The sequence below is a fragment of the Triticum dicoccoides genome, chromosome 5B, assembly GCF_002162155.2.
Source record: "Triticum dicoccoides isolate Atlit2015 ecotype Zavitan chromosome 5B, WEW_v2.0, whole genome shotgun sequence".
In the NCBI taxonomy this organism is placed as follows: domain Eukaryota; kingdom Viridiplantae; phylum Streptophyta; class Magnoliopsida; order Poales; family Poaceae; genus Triticum; species Triticum dicoccoides.
The window spans coordinates 700,412,013-700,430,300 of record NC_041389.1 but is presented as its reverse complement, the minus strand read 5'-3'; positions in this window follow the sequence as shown (position 1 = coordinate 700,430,300).

Sequence of the window (18,288 nt, the reverse complement as noted above, 5' to 3'; positions counted from 1 at the left end):
TTATCGAGGAGGTCTATCATTCTGGTGCTATAAAAATCAACAACTTCGAAGGCACAAATCCGAGGGTGGTAAACGGTCAAGGAATTCAACATTATATTTCAGGTAATCCTATCAATGTTGAAACTAATATTATTAAAACCATAACCCCCGAGGAATACATAGGAGACACTTTCAAGAACGTTCCAGACTCCGAAAAGGCATAGGTACGTGGTACGGTAAGTAAACCGACTCCAAAACAACTCTAATGGCAATTTTTATCAGTTTTGGATTATTTAAGAATTTTAGGAAGAAAGAAGTAGTCCAAAAGGGACACAAGGCTCCTACGAGAGAGGAGGCCGCCCCCCCCTGTAGGGCGCGCCCCCTGTCTCGTGGGCACCTCGTATGCGTCCCGGACTCCGTTTTCTTGTATGTTACATATTTTGGTCGGTAAAAATTCATTATATATACTCCCGAAGGTTTTGACCACCGTATCACGCAAATATCCTCTGTTTTTGTTTCGAGCTGTTTCCATTGCAGATTTAGAGCACCATGACTTCTCCCTCCTCCAACAACGAAGACAAGGATGCTTGGCTATTGAAGATAGAGATGAAAAGAGAGGAACCAGAAGAGATCAACAAGGATGAAGGGATCAAGAAGGCCATGGAGGTTCAATCTCCGGTGGTGAAAGAAGAAGACATCCCTCAACCTTTACCTAACCTTTTCACTCCAACAGAGATTGAAGCTTTCAAGATGATTGAGTTAGCCCGCATATAGAAAAAGTATCTCACACAGGAGAAATATTTTGTTGAAGGATCATATTGCTGGGCTCAAGGGCATTATCCGCAAGTTGGAGGAGCTTTTACGCTCGATGTGCGATTATCCACCATCATCATCACCACCTCCATCACCTCCGAAGAAATAATCACATGTGTATGGGCACTCCCCTTGGCAACTGCCAAGCTTGGGGGAGGTGCCCCGGTATCGTATCACCATCACACTCCTATCTTTACCGCTTTATTTAGTTCGATCCTTGTAGTAGTATCTTGATCTAGTAGATTGAAGTTTTGATATCAAGTAGTTTTGAGTTTTGCATTGTGATCTCTTTATGCAAGCGAGTCCGTGTGCTATCTATAATAAAGATTAGTGTTGAGTCAAGGGCTTTGCTATGTTGCTATGATCTTGAGAAAATAGAAAGAACAAAAGAGTTCATATTGATCTTATGGATAGTGATAACTTCACACATATAAAGTATGAGGCATAAAAGTTGTTGAGAGTTGATGAACGTAGCCTTGGTCATCGTTGCAATTAATAGGAAGTGATAAGGAAAGAGGGGTTCACATATAGATATATTATCTTGGACATCTTTTATGATTGTGAAGCACTCATTAAGTATGACATGCTAAAAGAGATGATGTTGGACAAGGAAGAATAATGGTTTATGTTTTCCGACATCTCAGTTAAAGTATATTGTCATTGACCTTCCAAACATGTTGAGTTTGCCTTTCCCCCTCTTGCTAGCCAAATTCCTTGCACCAAGTAGAGATACTACTTGTGCTTCCAAATATCCTCAAACCCAGTTTTGCCATGAGAGTCCACTATACCTACCTATGGATTGAGTAAGATCCTTCAAGTAAGTTGTCATCGGTGCAAGCAATAAAAATTGCTCTCTAAATATGTATGACTTATTAGTGCAGAGAAAATAAGCTTTGTACGAACTTGTTGTGGAAGTAATAAAAGCGACGGATTGCATAATAAAGGTCCACATACAAGGGGCAAATAAAGTGACGTTCTTTTGCATTAAGATTTCGTGCATCAACCCTAAACGCGCATGACAACCTCTGCTTCCCTCTGCGAAGGGCCTATCTTTTACTTTATGTTTTTACTTTTTGCTTGAGTCAAGGTGATCTTCACCTTTCCCTTTTTCATTTTATCCTTTGGCAAGCTCCTCGTGTTTGAAAGATCATGATACATATATCCAATTGGATGTAAGTTGACATAGGCTATTATTGTTGACATCACCTAAAGGTGAATACGTTGGGAGGCAACACAATAAGCCCCTATCTTTCTCAGTGTCCGTCTGAAACTCTATAACCACAAGTATTGTGTGAGTGTTAGCAATTATGGGAGACTACGAGATAGTTGAGTATGTGAGCTTGTTGAAAAGCTTTATTATTGACTCTTTCTGATATTACGATAAATTGCAATTGCTTCAATGACTGAGATTATAGTTTGTTAGTTCCCAATGAAGTTTATGAACCATACTTGACACTGTGAATTTCTTATTACTTAAGCATAGGAAATCATATGACAAAATCTATATATGTTGTTGTTATTAGAATGATCATGATGCCCTCATGTCCGTATTTTATTTTTATCGACACCTCTATCTCTAAACATGCGGACATATTTTTCGATTTCGGCTTCCACTTGAGGACAAGCGAGGTCTAAGCTTGGGGGAGTTGATACGTCCATTTTGCATCATGCTTTTATATCAATATTTATTGCATTATGGGCTGTTATTACACATTATATATCAATACTTATGGCTATTCTCTCTTATTTTACAAGGTTTACCATGAAGAGGGGGAATGCCGGCAGCTGGAATTCTGGCTAGAAAAGGAGCAAACGTTGGAAACCTATTTTGCACAACTCCAAAAGTCCTGAAACTCCACGAAACAACCTTTTGGATTTATTAAGAATTTATGAGCGAAAGAAATAGGCCAGGGGCCCACACCCTGTCCAGGAGACAGGGGGCGCCCCCCTGTAGGGCGTGCCCCCTATCTCCTGGGCCCCCTGGTGGGCCTCGGACGTCCATCTTCTGCTATATCATCACTCTTTCCCTGGAAAAAATCGTGGGCAAGCTTACGGGACGAAACTCCGCCGCCACAAGGCGGAACCTTGGCGGAACCAATCTAGGGCTCTGGCGGAGCTGTTCTGCCAGGGACACTTCCCTCCAGGAGGGGGAAATCATCACCAATGTCATCACCAACGATTCTCTCATCGGGAGGGGGTCAATCTCCATCAACATCTTCACCAGCACCATCTCCTCTCAAAACCCTAGGTCATGTCTTGTATCCAATCTCGTATCAAAACCACAAATTGGTACATGTGGGCTGCTAGTAGTATTGATTACTCCTTTATGCTAATTGGTTTACTTGGTGGAAGATCATATGTTCAGATCCTTTATGCATATTATTAATCCTCTGATTATGAACATGAATATGCTTTGTGAGTAGTTACGTTTGTTCCTGAGGACATGGGTGAAGTCTTGCTATTAGTAGTCATGTGAATTTGGTATTCGTTCGATATTTTGATGAGATGTATGTTGTCTTTCCTCTAGTGGTGTTATGTGAACGTTGACTACATGACACTTCACCATTATTTGGGCCTAGAGGAAGGCATAGGGAAGTAATAAGTAGATGATGGGTTGCTAGAGTGACAGAAGCTTAAACCCTAGTTTATGCGTTGCTTCGTTAGGGGTTGATATGGACCCATATGTTTAATGTTGTGGTTAGGTTTACCTTAATACTCCTTTTTGTAGTTGCGGATGCTTGCAATAGGGGTTAATCATAAGTGGGATGCTTGTCCAAGTTAGGGCAGTACCCAAGTGCCGGTCCACCCACATATCAAATTATCAAAGTACCAAACGCGAATCTTATGAACGTGATGAAAACTAGCTTGACGATAATTCCCAATGTGTCCTCGGGAGCTCCTTTCTCATTATTAGATTTGTCCAGGCTTATCCTTTGCTACATAAAGGATTGGGCCACCTTGCTGCACTTTATTTACTTTATTTACTTTTTGCTCGTTACTATTTATCTTATCACAAAACTATCTATCATATACTATTTCAGTGCTTGTAGAGAAAACCTTACTGAAAACCGCTTATCATTTCCTTCTGCTCCTCGTTGGGTTCGACACTCTTACTTATCAAAAGGACTACGATAGATCCCCTACACTTGTGGGTCATCATACCACGGAGGAGAGAAAGGAAAGACGGAGGTTAACTGAAGAAAACATCGACAAGAAGGTTGAGATTGCGGTTGAGAAGAAATCATCTTAGACAGTCGTAACAGCGGTAGCTGCCGCAAAACAGGTGGTTGTAGATATGTCTACTTCCTTGGTTCCGACCGTTTTCAATTGGACCAGGCAAAATCCAGAAAAAAATGCAGCGGACTTTCCCCTTGCTGACTTCTTGGGGAACGTTGCACCAGCACCTGCTCCCGCATCGGCTTTCGCACCTGCTCCCGCACCGGCTCCCGCACTGGCTCCCGGACCTGCTCCCGCACTGGCTCCCACACCTGCTCCGGTACCGGCTCCAACACCAGACGTGCTCGGCGGTGCTTCGTCTTTGGCTGAGCTCGATGCCCTCACGGTATCTGTCACACTGGCCCCCTTAAAAATGTATAATCTCCCATTTTCGTTGCCTTTCGGATGTCTCACGTCGCAGACTTTTCTTTGCAGGCTGACAAAACCCCGTGCACCATATTGTACACCATCGGCGACCAGAAGGTGGACGTGGGGAAGGCGACGATAATGGAGCCGTAGGAACCATTTTTCCACAGCGGGCCGATCCCCCCGAATGTCTTCAAGGTTTCCGTGGCCAGTGTCAAATCGGGCCACGAGAATTTGCCTCCTCTGATACTAGTGGGGGATGACGACGAGATCCCGCGGTGGCTTGGTGATTGTTGCAATGGGTGGGTTCTCTTGTGGCCAAAGAGTCTACTTCGTCTGGAGGCGGCCGGGAGCACACCCACGAGCACGCAACAGCAAGGTATGAACATCCACACCCACCTACCCAATTAGTGTCGGGTGTCGGGTTGGGTGATAGCGCATGGGGTAAGGAAGAGGCTCCATTAGTCGCTGATGACGTCTCCATGGATGAAGATGAGGATGACGATGGCACTCAACAGTATGTCCACACTGGCGCCTACTCAGGGTTTGAGCATCATGAGTCGGTGTCTTAATTGCCGTCTCCGGAGGCTGAACGTATTATGGATGACCTTCCGGTAGTAAAGAAGTTTAGGAAGAGAGCGAGGAAAGGCAAAAAAGCTGATTCTATGATCCAGCCGCCTCAGCAGCCTCGACTTCAGGACCGCATAGATATCCCTGATGCGGATAAATGGCATATCCCCGGTCAACCAATCCTACCTGCAAGAGCGCTAGGGGCCAGATACGGTGATCTAAGGAGACTTCATGACGATGTGCTGCTGATAGAGAAAGCCCTCATCGCCTCGAAAGATCCAGGATACCCACTCTACGTGGTTAAAGTTCCGCGGCAATTGTCGTACGTCGACTGCTTCCCCGCGGATAAGTTCTTCCTTCGGTTCGATTACATATTCGACATGTTTCACATGAAGAAGTTGGATTTTATGTTTGTCCGCCTTTATGCCTTGCACATGAACTACATCATCGGGCTTGAGCAGATACCTTATATCTCTATCGCTGACCCGTACTACATGCACGAGGCCTTCTTGGGAGTCTGCACAAAGCACCGTGAATACGCGAGGGAATACATCGTCAGTTTCATGCTCGCCAATAAGGACAAGGAGGTGATTCTCGTGCCTTATCATCCCGTGTAAGTCATCCGCGCGGATATCCTTCCTTCGATTTCAATCATTCATTTGCACGGTGAAGGCTAATTAATTTGAGGTGTACTTATTTTGCACAGCGGTGGACACACCGTCCTCATCATCCTCTACCCCCGATACTCCCACGCTCTTTACTTGGACTCGTCGAAGAACATTCACAAAAAGGATTACACCCGCATCAAGGATGTTCTCGACAGTGCTATGTTTTACTACCAATCACTGGGTGGAGAGGTCAGGGACAAGAAGAAAAGGGGCGGCAGGGTCGCCTTCGGCCATAAGACCGACTTCTGCTGCATCCAGCAACCGAGTGATTCTCTTAATGATGGATTCTATGTCCTACACCACATGCTGGAGTAAAGACGGGATCACTAGAACCTTCGCATGTCACCTAGATCCGGCGATGCCCATATTCTGCAATGGGCAAAGAACATAGGAGATATCGAGGACCATCGACTTCGAGCTGAGTTCTATCACATCCAGCGCGAACTTGCCCAAATCATCATGAAGGAGGTCGTCAGAAAAATAGGGATGTTCTACGAAGAAGGACAAATGTCGTGGGAAGACGTCCGAACATGGGTAGCCTCTCAGCATCTCGACATGAAGCCTTACACTAAGCTCGGGGACTATCTCCCTGACATCGATGGATGGCACGACATGTTGGAGTGATTGTCGATATATGACAATGTGTCCGTTTAGTCCATACTTTCTGTATGACAAAACTTTGAGTTATGCGCGGCAAAACTTTATCTATGATGTAATTAAACTGTCCTCCTCCTCGACTAGCGAAGATCACTCTAGTTAGGGCATTTTGGGTATGATGAACTTTGTTATTAATGCTCACTAGTAGAAAAAACGACTTTTACTACCGGTTCGTAAGGACCTTTAGTACGGGTTCTGGAACCGACACTAAAGAGTGGGGACTAAAGGTCCCCCCCTTTAGTCCCAGTTCAACACCAACCGGGACCAAAGGCCCACCACGTGGCACGAGGCGCGCCGTGGTCTGGGGGACCTTTAGTACCGGTTGGTAAGGATTTTTTTGTATTTTTATTTTTGAAATAAAGCAAAAACAGCCCGCCTACTGGGCTGGCACGACCTGCATACGACTAGAAACCCAATCTCTATTTGGGCCAGGATGCAGGCCCCGTACGACCCAGTAGGCCCCACAGGGCAGAAGACTTGCAATAGGCCCACAAAGGCCTGCTTAGAGAGGAGTTCGACACAGTAGCTGCGGCGGAGCTTATAAACCGATGCGAGCTCCTCTCAACTAGCAAGGTGGGACTAAACATTGTGCACTGTGGGTGGCAGCACACCACCTTTAGTACCGATTGGTGGCTCCAACCGGTACTAAAGACCCCCCCCCCCCTTAGTACCGGTTGGAGCCATCAACCCGTACTAAAGGCCACCACCTCTTTAGTACCGGTTCGTGGCACGAACCGGTACTAAAGGTTCGCCACGAACCGGTACTAATGAGCGCCGCCCGCCTGGCCGTTGGAACCAGCACTAATGATCACATTAGTGCCAGTTCAATGGCAAACCGGGACTAATGCGTTTCACATTAGACCCTTTTTCTACTAGTGGCTTATGATATGTTGTTTCTATTTTTGTCAAGTCTGTCTCTTTCTGTTGCTCAACTATATATGTTGCATATCATCGACTCATGTGACGGTGCAGGTGCATAGATCATCGATGGCGAAGAAGTGCAACGCCAGGAGTATATATACGACGAGTGGCCGGAGTGTTAGGCCCAGGTGTACCAGTTTCCGGTTTCCGAGCGACAGTGCAGTAGTTAGTTTAGGTTCACGCTAATGCGAGAGAGGGATACGAACTCATGTACTGCATAGTTCCGCTCTCACGTAAAGCGATAGCTCTTCTCGTGTATATCATTGTTTAGATGGATGACGATGTATTTGCAAGTAATCGAGACTTTTATCGCTATTTTTGAGATGATGACGAGAGACCACTTTGTGTTGGATGATGATTATCATGATGACATGATTTGATGAGACTAGTTGTATGTATATGCTATTGTTGGGGAACGTAGTAATTTCAAAAAATTTCCTACGTACACGCAAGATCATGGTGATGGCATAGCAACGAGAGGGGAGAGTGTTGTCCACGTACCCTCGTAGACCGTAAGTGGAAGCGTTATGACAACGCGGTTGATGTAGTCGTACGTCTTCACGATCCGAACGATCCAAGTACCGAACGTACGACACCTCCGAGTTCAGCACACGTTCAGCTCAATGACGATCCCCGGGCTCCGATCCAGCAAAGCTTCGGGGATGAGTTCCGTCAGCACGACGGCGTGGTGACGATGATGATGCTCTACCGGCGCAGGGCTTCGCCTAAACTCCGCGACGATATGACCGAGGTGGAATATGGTGGAGGGGGGCACCGCACACGGCTAAGGAACGATCCGTAGATCAACTTGTTGTGTCATGGGGTGCCCCCCTGCCCCCGTATATAAAGGAGCAAGGGGGGAGGCTGGCCGGCCCCTTGGGCGCGCCAAGGGAGGTGGAATCCTCCTCCTAGTAGGAGTAGGACTCCTCCTTTCCTACTCCTACTAGGAGGGGAAAGGAAGGGGGAGAGGGGGAAGGAAAGGGGGGGGGGGCGCCGCCCCCCTCCTAGTCCAATTCGGACCAGAGGGGGGAGGGGGCGCGCGGCCCATGCTGGCCGCCCCTCTCTCCTTTCCCCTAAGGCCCATAAGGCCCAATACTCTCCTGGGGGGTTCCGATAACCCCCCCCCGGCACTCCGGTTTTCTCCGAAATCACCTGGAACACTTCCGGTGTCCGAATATAGTCGTCCAATATATCAATCTTTATTTCTCGATCATTTCAAGACTCCTCTTCATGTTCGTGATCACATCCGGGACTCCGAACAAACTTCGGTACATCAAAACTTATAAACGCATAATAAAACTGTCATCGTAATGTTAAGCGTGCGGACCCTACGGGTTCGAGAACTATGTAGACATGACCTAGAACCATTCTCGGTCAATAACCAATAGCGGGACCTGGATGCCCATATTGGTTCCTACATATTCTACGAAGATCTTTATCGGTCAAACCGCATAACAACATATGTTGTTCCCTTTGTCATCGGTATGTTACTTGCCCGAGATTTGATCGTCGGTATCCAATACCTAGTTCAATCTCATTACCGGCAAGTCTCTTTACTCGTTCTGTAACACATCATCTTATAACTAACTCATTAGTTACAATGCTTGCAAGGCTTAGGTGATGAGTATTACCGAGAGGGCCCAGAGATACCTCTCCGACAATCGGAGTGACAAAACCTAATCTCGAATTATGCCAACCCAACATGTACCTTCGGAAACACCTGTAGAGCACCTTTATAATCACCCAGTTATGTTGTGACGTTTGGTAGCACACAAAGTGTTCTTCCGGTAAACGGGAGTTGCACAATCTCATAGTTGCAGGAACTTTGTATAAGTCATGAAGAAAGCAATAGCAATATACTAAACGATCAAGTGCTATGCTAACGGAATGAGTCATGTCAATCACATCATTATCCTAATGATGTGATCCCATTAATCAAATGACAACACATGTCTATGGTTAGGAAACATAACCATCTCTGATTAATGAGCTAGTCAAGTAGAGGCATACTAGTGACTTTATGTTTGTCTATGTATTCACACATGTATCATGTTTCCGGTTAATACAATTCTAGCATGAATAATAAACATTTATCATGATATGAGGAAATAAATAATAACTTTATTATTGCCTTTAGGGCATATTTCCTTCAGTCTCCCACTTGCACTAGAGTCAATAATCTAGTTCACATCACCATGTTATTTAACACCAATATTCACATCTGTATGTGATTAATACCCATAGTTCACATCGTCATGTGATCAACGCCCAAAGGGTTTACTAGAGTCAATAATCTAGTTCACATGGCTATGTGATTAACACCCAAAGAGTACTAAGGTATGATCATGTTTTGCTCATGAGAGAAGTTTAGTCAACGGGTCTGTCACATTCAGAGCCGTATGTATTTTGCAAATATTCTATGTCCACAATGCTCTGCACGGAGCTACTCTAGCTAATTGCTCCCACTTTCAATATGTATCCAGATTGAGACTTAGAGTCATCTGGATTGGTGTAAAAGCTTGCATCGTTGTAACTTTTTACGACTGGCTCTTTTATCACCTCCATAATCGAGAAACATCTCCTTAGTCCTCACTAAGGATATTCTTGACCGCTGTCTAGTGATCTACTATTAGATCAAAATTGTATTCCTTTGCCAAACTCAGAGCAAGGTATACAATAGGTCTAGTACACAACATAGCATACTTTATAGAACCTATGACTGAGGCATAGGGAATGACTGTTCATTCTTTTCTATTTTCTGCCATGGTCGGGTTTTGAGTCTTACCCAACTTCACACCTTGCAACACAGGCAAGAACTCTTTTGACTGTTCCATTTTGAACTACTTCAAAATCTTGTCAAGGTATGTACTCATTGAAAAATCTTATCAAGCGTCTTGATCTATCTCTATATATCTTGATGCTCAATCTGTAAGAAGCTTCACCAAGGTCTTTCTTTGAAAAACTCCTTTCAAACACTCCTTTATGCTTTGCAGAATAATTATACATTATTTCCGATCAACAATATGTCATTCACATATACTTATCAGAAATGCTGTAGTGCTCCCACTCACTTTATTGTAAATACAAGCTTCTTCAAAAGTCTGTATAAAACCATATGCTTTGATGAACTCATCAAAGCGTACATTCCAACTCCGAGATGCTTGCACCAGTCCATTGATGGATTGCTAGAGCTTGCACACTTTGTTAGCATCTTTAGGATTGACGAAAACTTTCTGGTTGCATCATATACAACTCTTCTTTAATAAATCTATTAAGGAATGCAATTTTGACATCCATTTGCCAGATTTCATAAAATGTGGCAATTGCTAACATGATTCAGACAGACTTAAGCTTCGATACAAGTGAGAAAATCTCATCGTATTCAATACCTTGAACTTGTTGAAAACCTTTCGCAACAAGTCGAGCTTAGTAGATAGTAACACTACTATCAGTGTCTGTCTTCCTCTTGAAGATCCATTTATTTAACATGGCTTGCTGATCATCGAGCAAGTCAATCAAAGTCCATACTTTGTTCTCCTACATGGATCATATCTCAGATTTTATGGCCTCAAGCCATTTCGTGGAATCTGGGCTCATCATCGCTTCCTCATAGTTTGTAGGTTCATCATGGTCTAGTAACATGACTTCCAGAACATGATTACCGTACCACTCTGGTGCGGATCTTACTCTGGAAGACCTACGAGGTTTGGTAGCAACTTGATCTGAAGTTTCATGATCATCATCATTAACTTCCTCACTAATTGGTGTAGGAATCACTGGAACTGATTTCTGTGATGAACTACTTTCCAATAAGGGAGAAGGTACAATTACCTCATCAAGTTCTACTTTCCTCCCACTCACTTCTTTCGAGAGAAACTCCTTCTCTAGAAAGGATCCATTCTTAGCAACGAATGTTTTGCCTTCGAATCTGTAATAGAAGGTGTACCCAACAGTTTCCTTTGGGTATTCTATGAAGACGCACTTCTCCGATTTGGGTTCGAGCTTATCAGGTTGAAACTTTTTCACATAAGCATCGCAGCCCCAAACTTTAAAGAAACGACAACTTTGGTTTCTTGCCAAACCACAGTTCATAAGGCGTCATCTCAACGGATTTAGATGGTGCCCTTTTAACGTGAATGCAGCTGTCTCTAATGCATAACCCCAAAACGATAATGGTAAATCAATAAGAGACATCATAGATCGCACCATATCCAATAAAGTGCGGTTACGACGTTCGGACACACCATAACGTTGTGGTGTTCCAGGTGGCATGAGCTGTGAAACTATTCCACATTGTTTTAATTGAAGACCAAACTCGTAACTCAAATATTCGTCTCCGCGATCAGATCGCAGAAACTTTATTTTCTTGTTACGATGATTTTTCCACTTCACTCTGAAATTATTTGAACCTTTCAACTATTTCAGACTTATGTTTCATCAAGTAGATATACCCATATCTGCTCAAATCATCTTGTGAAGGTCAGAAAATAACGATACTTGCCACGAGCATCAACACTCATTGGATCACATACATCGGTATGTATTATTTCCAATAAGTCAGTAGCTTGTTCCATTGTTCCGGAGAACGGAGTTTTAGTCATCTTGCCCAAAAGGCACGGTTCGCAACCATCAAATGATTCATAACCAACTGATTCCGAAAATCCATCTTTATGGAGTTTCTTCATGCGCTTTACACCGATATGACCCAAACGGCAGTGCCACAAATAAGTTGCACTATCATTATTAACTTTGCATCTTTTGGCATCAAATGAATATGTGTATCACTACGATCGAGATCCAACAAACTATTTTCATAGGGTGTATGACCATTGAAGGTTTTATTCATGTCAAAAGAACAACAATTATTCTCTAACTTTAAATGAATAACTGTATTGCAATAAACATGATCAAATCATATTCATGCTCAACGAAAATGCCAAATAACATTTATTTAGGTTTAACACTAATCCCGAAAGTATAGGGAGTGTGCGATGATGATCATATCAATCTTGGAACCACTTCCAACACATATCGTCACTTCACCCTCAACTAGTTTTTGTTTTATTCTGTAACTCCTATTTTGAGTTACTAATATTTAGCAACCGAACAAGTATCAAATACCCAGGGGCTACTATAAATAGTAGTAAAGTATACATCAATAACATGTATATCAAATATACCCTTGTTCACTTTGCCATCCTTCTTATCCACCAAATATTCAGGGCATTTCCGCTTCTAGTGACCATTTCCTTTGCAATATAATCACTCAGTTTCAGGCTTAGGTCCAGCTTTGGGCTTCTTCACGGGAGTGACAACTTGTTTGCCATTCTACTTGAAGTTTCCCTTTCTTTCCCTTTGCCCTTTTCTTGAAACTAGTGGTCTTGTCAATCATCAACACTTGATGCTCTTTCTTGATTTCTACCTTCGTCGATTTCAACATCACGAAGAGCTCGGGAGTTGTTTTCGTCATCCCTTGCATACTATAGTTCATCACGAAGTTCTAGTAACTTAGTGATGGTGACTAGAGAATTCTGTCAATCACTATCTTATCTGGAAGATGAACTCCCACTTGATTCAAGTGATTGAAGTACCCAGACAATCTGAGCACATGCTTACTAGTTGAGCGATTCTCCTCCATCTTTTAGCTATAGAACTTGTTGGAGACTTCATATCTCTCAACTCGGATATTTGCTTGAAATATTAACTTCAACTCCTGGGACATCTCATATGGTCCATGACGTTCAAAACGTCTTTGAAGTCTCGATTCTAAGCCGTAAAGCATGGTGCACAAAACTATCAAGTAGTCATCATATTGAGCTAGCCAAACGTTCATAACGTCTGCATCTGCTCCTGCAATAGGTCTGTCACCTAGCGGTGCATCAAGGACATAATTCTTCTGCACAGCAATGAGGATAAACCTTAGATCACGGATCCAATCCGCATCATTGCTACTAACATTTTTCAACACAATTTTCTCTAGGAACATATCAAACTAAACATATGAAAGCAACAATGCAAGCTATTGATCTACAACATAATTTGCAAAATACTACCAGGACTAAGTCCATGATAAATTAAAGTTCAATTAATCATATTACTTAAGAACTCCCACTTAGATAGACATCCCTCTAATCCTCTAAGTGATTACGTGATCCATATCAACTACACCATGTCCGATCATCACGTGAGATGGAGTAGTTTCAATGGTGAACATCACTATGTTGATCATATCTACTATATGATTCACGCTCGACCTGTCGGTCTCCGTGTTCCGAGGCCATATCTGCATATGCTAGGCTCATCAAGTTTAACCTGAGTATTCCGCGTGTGCAAAACTGGCTTGCACCCGTTGTAGATGGACGTAGAGCTTATCACACCCGATCATCACGTGGTGTCTGGGCACGACGAACTTTGGCAACGGTGCATACTCAGGGAGAACACTTCTTGATAATTAGTGAGAGATCATCTTAGAATGCTACCGTCAATCAAAGCAAGAATAAGATGTATAATAGATAAACATCATATGCAATCAAAAATATGTGACATGATATGGCCATGATCATCTTGCGCCTTTGATTTCCATCTCCAAAGTACTGTCATGATCTCTATCGTCACCGGCACAACACCATGATCTTCATCATCTTGATCTATATCAATGTGTCGTCACATGGTCGTCTCGCCAACTATTGCTCTTGCAACTATTTCTATCGCATAGCGATAAAGTAAAGCAATTATTTGGCACTTGCATCTTATGCAACAAAGAGACAACCATAGAGCTTCTGCCGGTTGCCAATAACTTCAACAAAACATGATCATCTCATACAACAACTTATATCTCATCACGTCTTGACCATATCACATCACAACATGCCCTGCAAAAACAAGTTAGACGTCCTCTACTTTGTTGTTGCAAGTTTTACGTGGCTGCTACGGGCTGAGCAAGAACCGTTCTTACCTATGCATCAAAACCACAACGATAGTTCGTCAAGTTGGTGTTGTTTTAACCTTCTCAAGGACCGGGCGTAGCCACACTTGGTTCAACTAAAGTTGGAGAAACTGACACCCGCTAGTCACCTGTGTGCAAAGCACGGCGGTAAAACCAGTCTCGCGTAAGCGTACGTGTAATGTCGGTCCGGGCCGCTTCATCCAACAATACCGCCGAACCAAAGTATGACATGCTGGTAAGCAGTATGACTTGTATCGCCCACAACTCACTTGTGTTCTACTCGTGCATATAACATCAACGCATAAAACCTAGGCTCGGATGCCACTGTTGGGGAACGTAGTAATTTCAAAAAATTTCGTACGTACACGCAAGATCATGGTGATGGCATAGCAACGAGAGGGGAGAGTGTTGTCCATGTACCCTCGTAGACCATAAGCGGAAGCGTTATGACAACGCGGTTGATGTAGTCGTACGTCTTCACGATCCGACCGATCCAAGTACCGAACGTACGGCACCTCCGAGTTCAGCACACGTTCAGCTCGATGACGATCCCCGGGCTCCGATCCAGCAAAGCTTCGGGGATGAGTTCCATCAGCACGACGGCGTGGTGACGATGATGATGCTCTACCGGCGCAGGGCTTCACCTAAACTCCGCGATGATATGACCGAGGTGGAATATGGTGGAGGGGGGTACCGCACACGGCTAAGGAACGATCCGTAGATCAACTTGTTGTGTCATGGGGTGCCCCCCTGCCCCCGTATATAAAGGAGCAAGGGGGGAGGCCGGCCGGCCCCTTGGGCGCGCCAAGGGAGGAGGAATCCTCCTCCTAGTAGGAGTAGGACTCCTCCTTTCCTACTCCTACTAGGAGGGGGAAGGAAGGGGGAGAGGGGGAAGGAAAGGGGGGGGGCGCCGCCCCCCTCCTAGTCCAATTCGGACCAGAGGGGGGAGGGGGCGCGCGGCCCATGCTGGCCGCCCCTCTCTCCTTTCCCCAAAGGCCCATAAGGCCCAATACTCTCCCGGGGGGTTCCGATAACCCCCCCCCCTCCGGCACTCCAGTTTTCTCCGAAATCACCCGGAACACTTCCGGTGTCCGAATATAGTCGTCCAATATATCAATCTTTATGTCTCGAGCATTTCGAGACTCATCGTCATGTCCGTGATCACATCCGGGACTCCGAACAAACTTCGGTACATCAAAACTTATAAACTCATAATAAAACTGTCATCGTAACGTTAAGCGTGCGGACCCTACGGGTTCGAGAACTATGTAGACATGACCTAGAACCATTCTCGGTCAATAACCAATAGCGGGACCTGGATGCCCATATTGGTTCCTACATATTCTACGAAGATCTTTATCGGTCAAGCCGCATAACAACATACGTTGTTCCCTTTGTCATCGATATGTTACTTGCGTGAGATTTGATCGTCGGTATCCAATACCTAGTTCAATCTCGTTACCGGCAAGTCTCTTTACTCGTTCTGTAACACATCATCTTATAACTAACTCATTAGTTACAATTCTTGCAAGGCTTAGGTGATGAGTATTACCGAGAGGGCCCAGAGATACCTCTCCGACAATCGGCGTGACAAAACCTAATCTCGAATTATGCCAACCCAACATGTACCTTCGGAAACACCTGTAGAGCACCTTTATAATCACCCAGTTACGTTGTGACGTTTGGTAGCATACAAAGTGTTCTTCCGGTAAACGGGAGTTGCACAATCTCATAGTTGCAGGAACTTTGTATAAGTCATGAAGAAAGCAATAGCAATATACTAAACGATCAAGTGCTATGCTAACGGAATGGGTCATGTCAATCACATCATTATCCTAATGATGTGATCCCATTAATCAAATGACAACACATGTCTATGGTTAGGAAACATAACCATCTTTGATTAATGAGCTAGTCAAGTAGAGGCATACTAGTGACTTTATGTTTGTCTATGTATTCACACATGTATCATGTTTCCGGTTAATACAATTCTAGCATGAATAATAAACATTTATCATGATATGAGGAAATAAATAATAACTTTATTATTGCCTCTAGGGCATATTTCCTTCAGCTATGATTACATTTGTATGTGTATGATATGCTAAAGATTATTGTATAAAGCCTATTCAAATAAAAACAAATATGTAGAAAAAAAACTAATAAAACTAGTAGTAGCGATGGACAAAAGTTAGCAGTAGCGCCGCCTTACCAGTAGCGTTGCCCTGTAAAAAGCGATGCAGATAATATTAATAGCGCTCTTCACTGAAGCGCGCTACAGCTATCCATGTATAGCAGTAGCGTGGGATGGCAGGCGCTACTGCTACACGTTAGCTGTAGCGCCTTATCAGTAGCGCATCGCCCCGCGCTACTGATAGGCCTAAAACCCGCGCTGCTGCTAGGCTTTTCCCTAGTAGTGACATCCTGCAAAGTGACCGTCATCTCCCCAACATAGAAGTGATAAGTATGTGTCGTTCAACGAGTGCGGTGATCGCACAAGGGTTCATCTTCGACATCGAACGAGACATGAGTGAGATGAAAGGGAGAAGCCCGGTCTTCCGGATATACTCTGTGTATCGCTCGTCATACTCCATCTTGTCATGAACTGAACCGGACCTCACGTGAAGCTGATCCAAAACCCTTCCTTCTTGTGCCATGAACCGTCCATGATGCAATTGATCGTACGATGGATTGATAAGAGAAGCCATCATGCAAATTACAAGTGTATATGGTAAGCCCTGTTGTCATTTGTAAATATCCGCACTAGTGCAAAAACATACATACATGTGCAAAATTTATACACTAATTCTTCTTCCATACACCATATATGTGCATACAATTTTCTACAATACCATACACCATATATTTGCACTAATTCTTCCATACACCATATATGTGCGTACATATCCTAACCAAATTCATAGCACTTTCATAAAAATCCTATATCATACATATTCTAAACCATAAATATCCTAAATCACACTAATCCCTACATTATCACACCAAAATCCACTATCCATTTCAAGAAAAGGATGAACTAGGGTTTCACCCAAATCAATCAAATGCAGAGATTTCAACCAATAGAAAGAGGAGAAAGGGAGGAGAATACCTTGAGGATTCGAAGGACAACTGGATCTATCGATTTTTGTCTCCGATCCGCAACATTTGAGTGGGAAGAGGTAGGGGCGATTTGAGGGGCGCCATGGGTGTGGGGAAAGAACAGAGAGAGGAAGGAACGAACAGAGAGCAGAGGGGCTCGGGCGCGATATGGTGAAGGGGTATGGCGCCCCAGGCCGGGGCGTCGTGGTGCAGCCCATGGCGCCCTGGGCCCAAGGCTAGACCTACGTGGCAGTCAGCGCCAACGTGCATGTCGCCTTTGACCGTGGCGTTATGGTATCTAGCATGACTCCCCGGGCGCGGGCATCATGCGGGTGGGGCCCTTTTATGAAATAATTTCAAAAGAGGGCCATTTTGTGCTGAACTTTGGCCAAAGGGCCAGCTTTGTATTTTTTCACTCAAAATCTATGTTTATCGCCTGCGCTCGTCCAACCAACGATACGGGCCGGGTAGGTGAACCAGGCTGGGCTGGTCCTCGTTTGGGGATCGTCCCACAAGCTCCATGGCCCAATTTTCCTGTCGCAAAGATGGCGAATTCACAGTCGCATTGACCGACCAAACCAGTGAGAAGGGACGCGGCGGAAGCTGTGTCGTGTGTGCCCCCCCATGGCCGGAAGCCGCCGCCGCCGCCGCGGAAGAGCGCGGGTGCCGCAGCAGGGTGCCGAACCCTTGCCGCCGGAAGACACCGCTCTCAGCTCCAGGTCTGCACCCTCACCCCAACCCTACCCTCGCTCGTCTCTCCTTTCCCCCTCTTTTATCTTTCACATCTAAGTTAGGGTTTAAACCAGAATCGCGAGGGTCGGCAATCTTGAGTATTTTGGCGAATTGGTAGGAACATTTGACAGTCATATTTAGGGCATTCTTGTGAATTAATAGTGCTAGTTACTGCACCGGCCTCCCCTCAATTTGGATCTCCACCACTGCCTACAAGGTGTCTCAGCTCGGTATTGACAATTTCACATGGAACAAGTTCACTCGGTTCAATTCTTGCCACACCACAGTTCATAAGGCGTCTTCTCAACGGATTTAGATGGT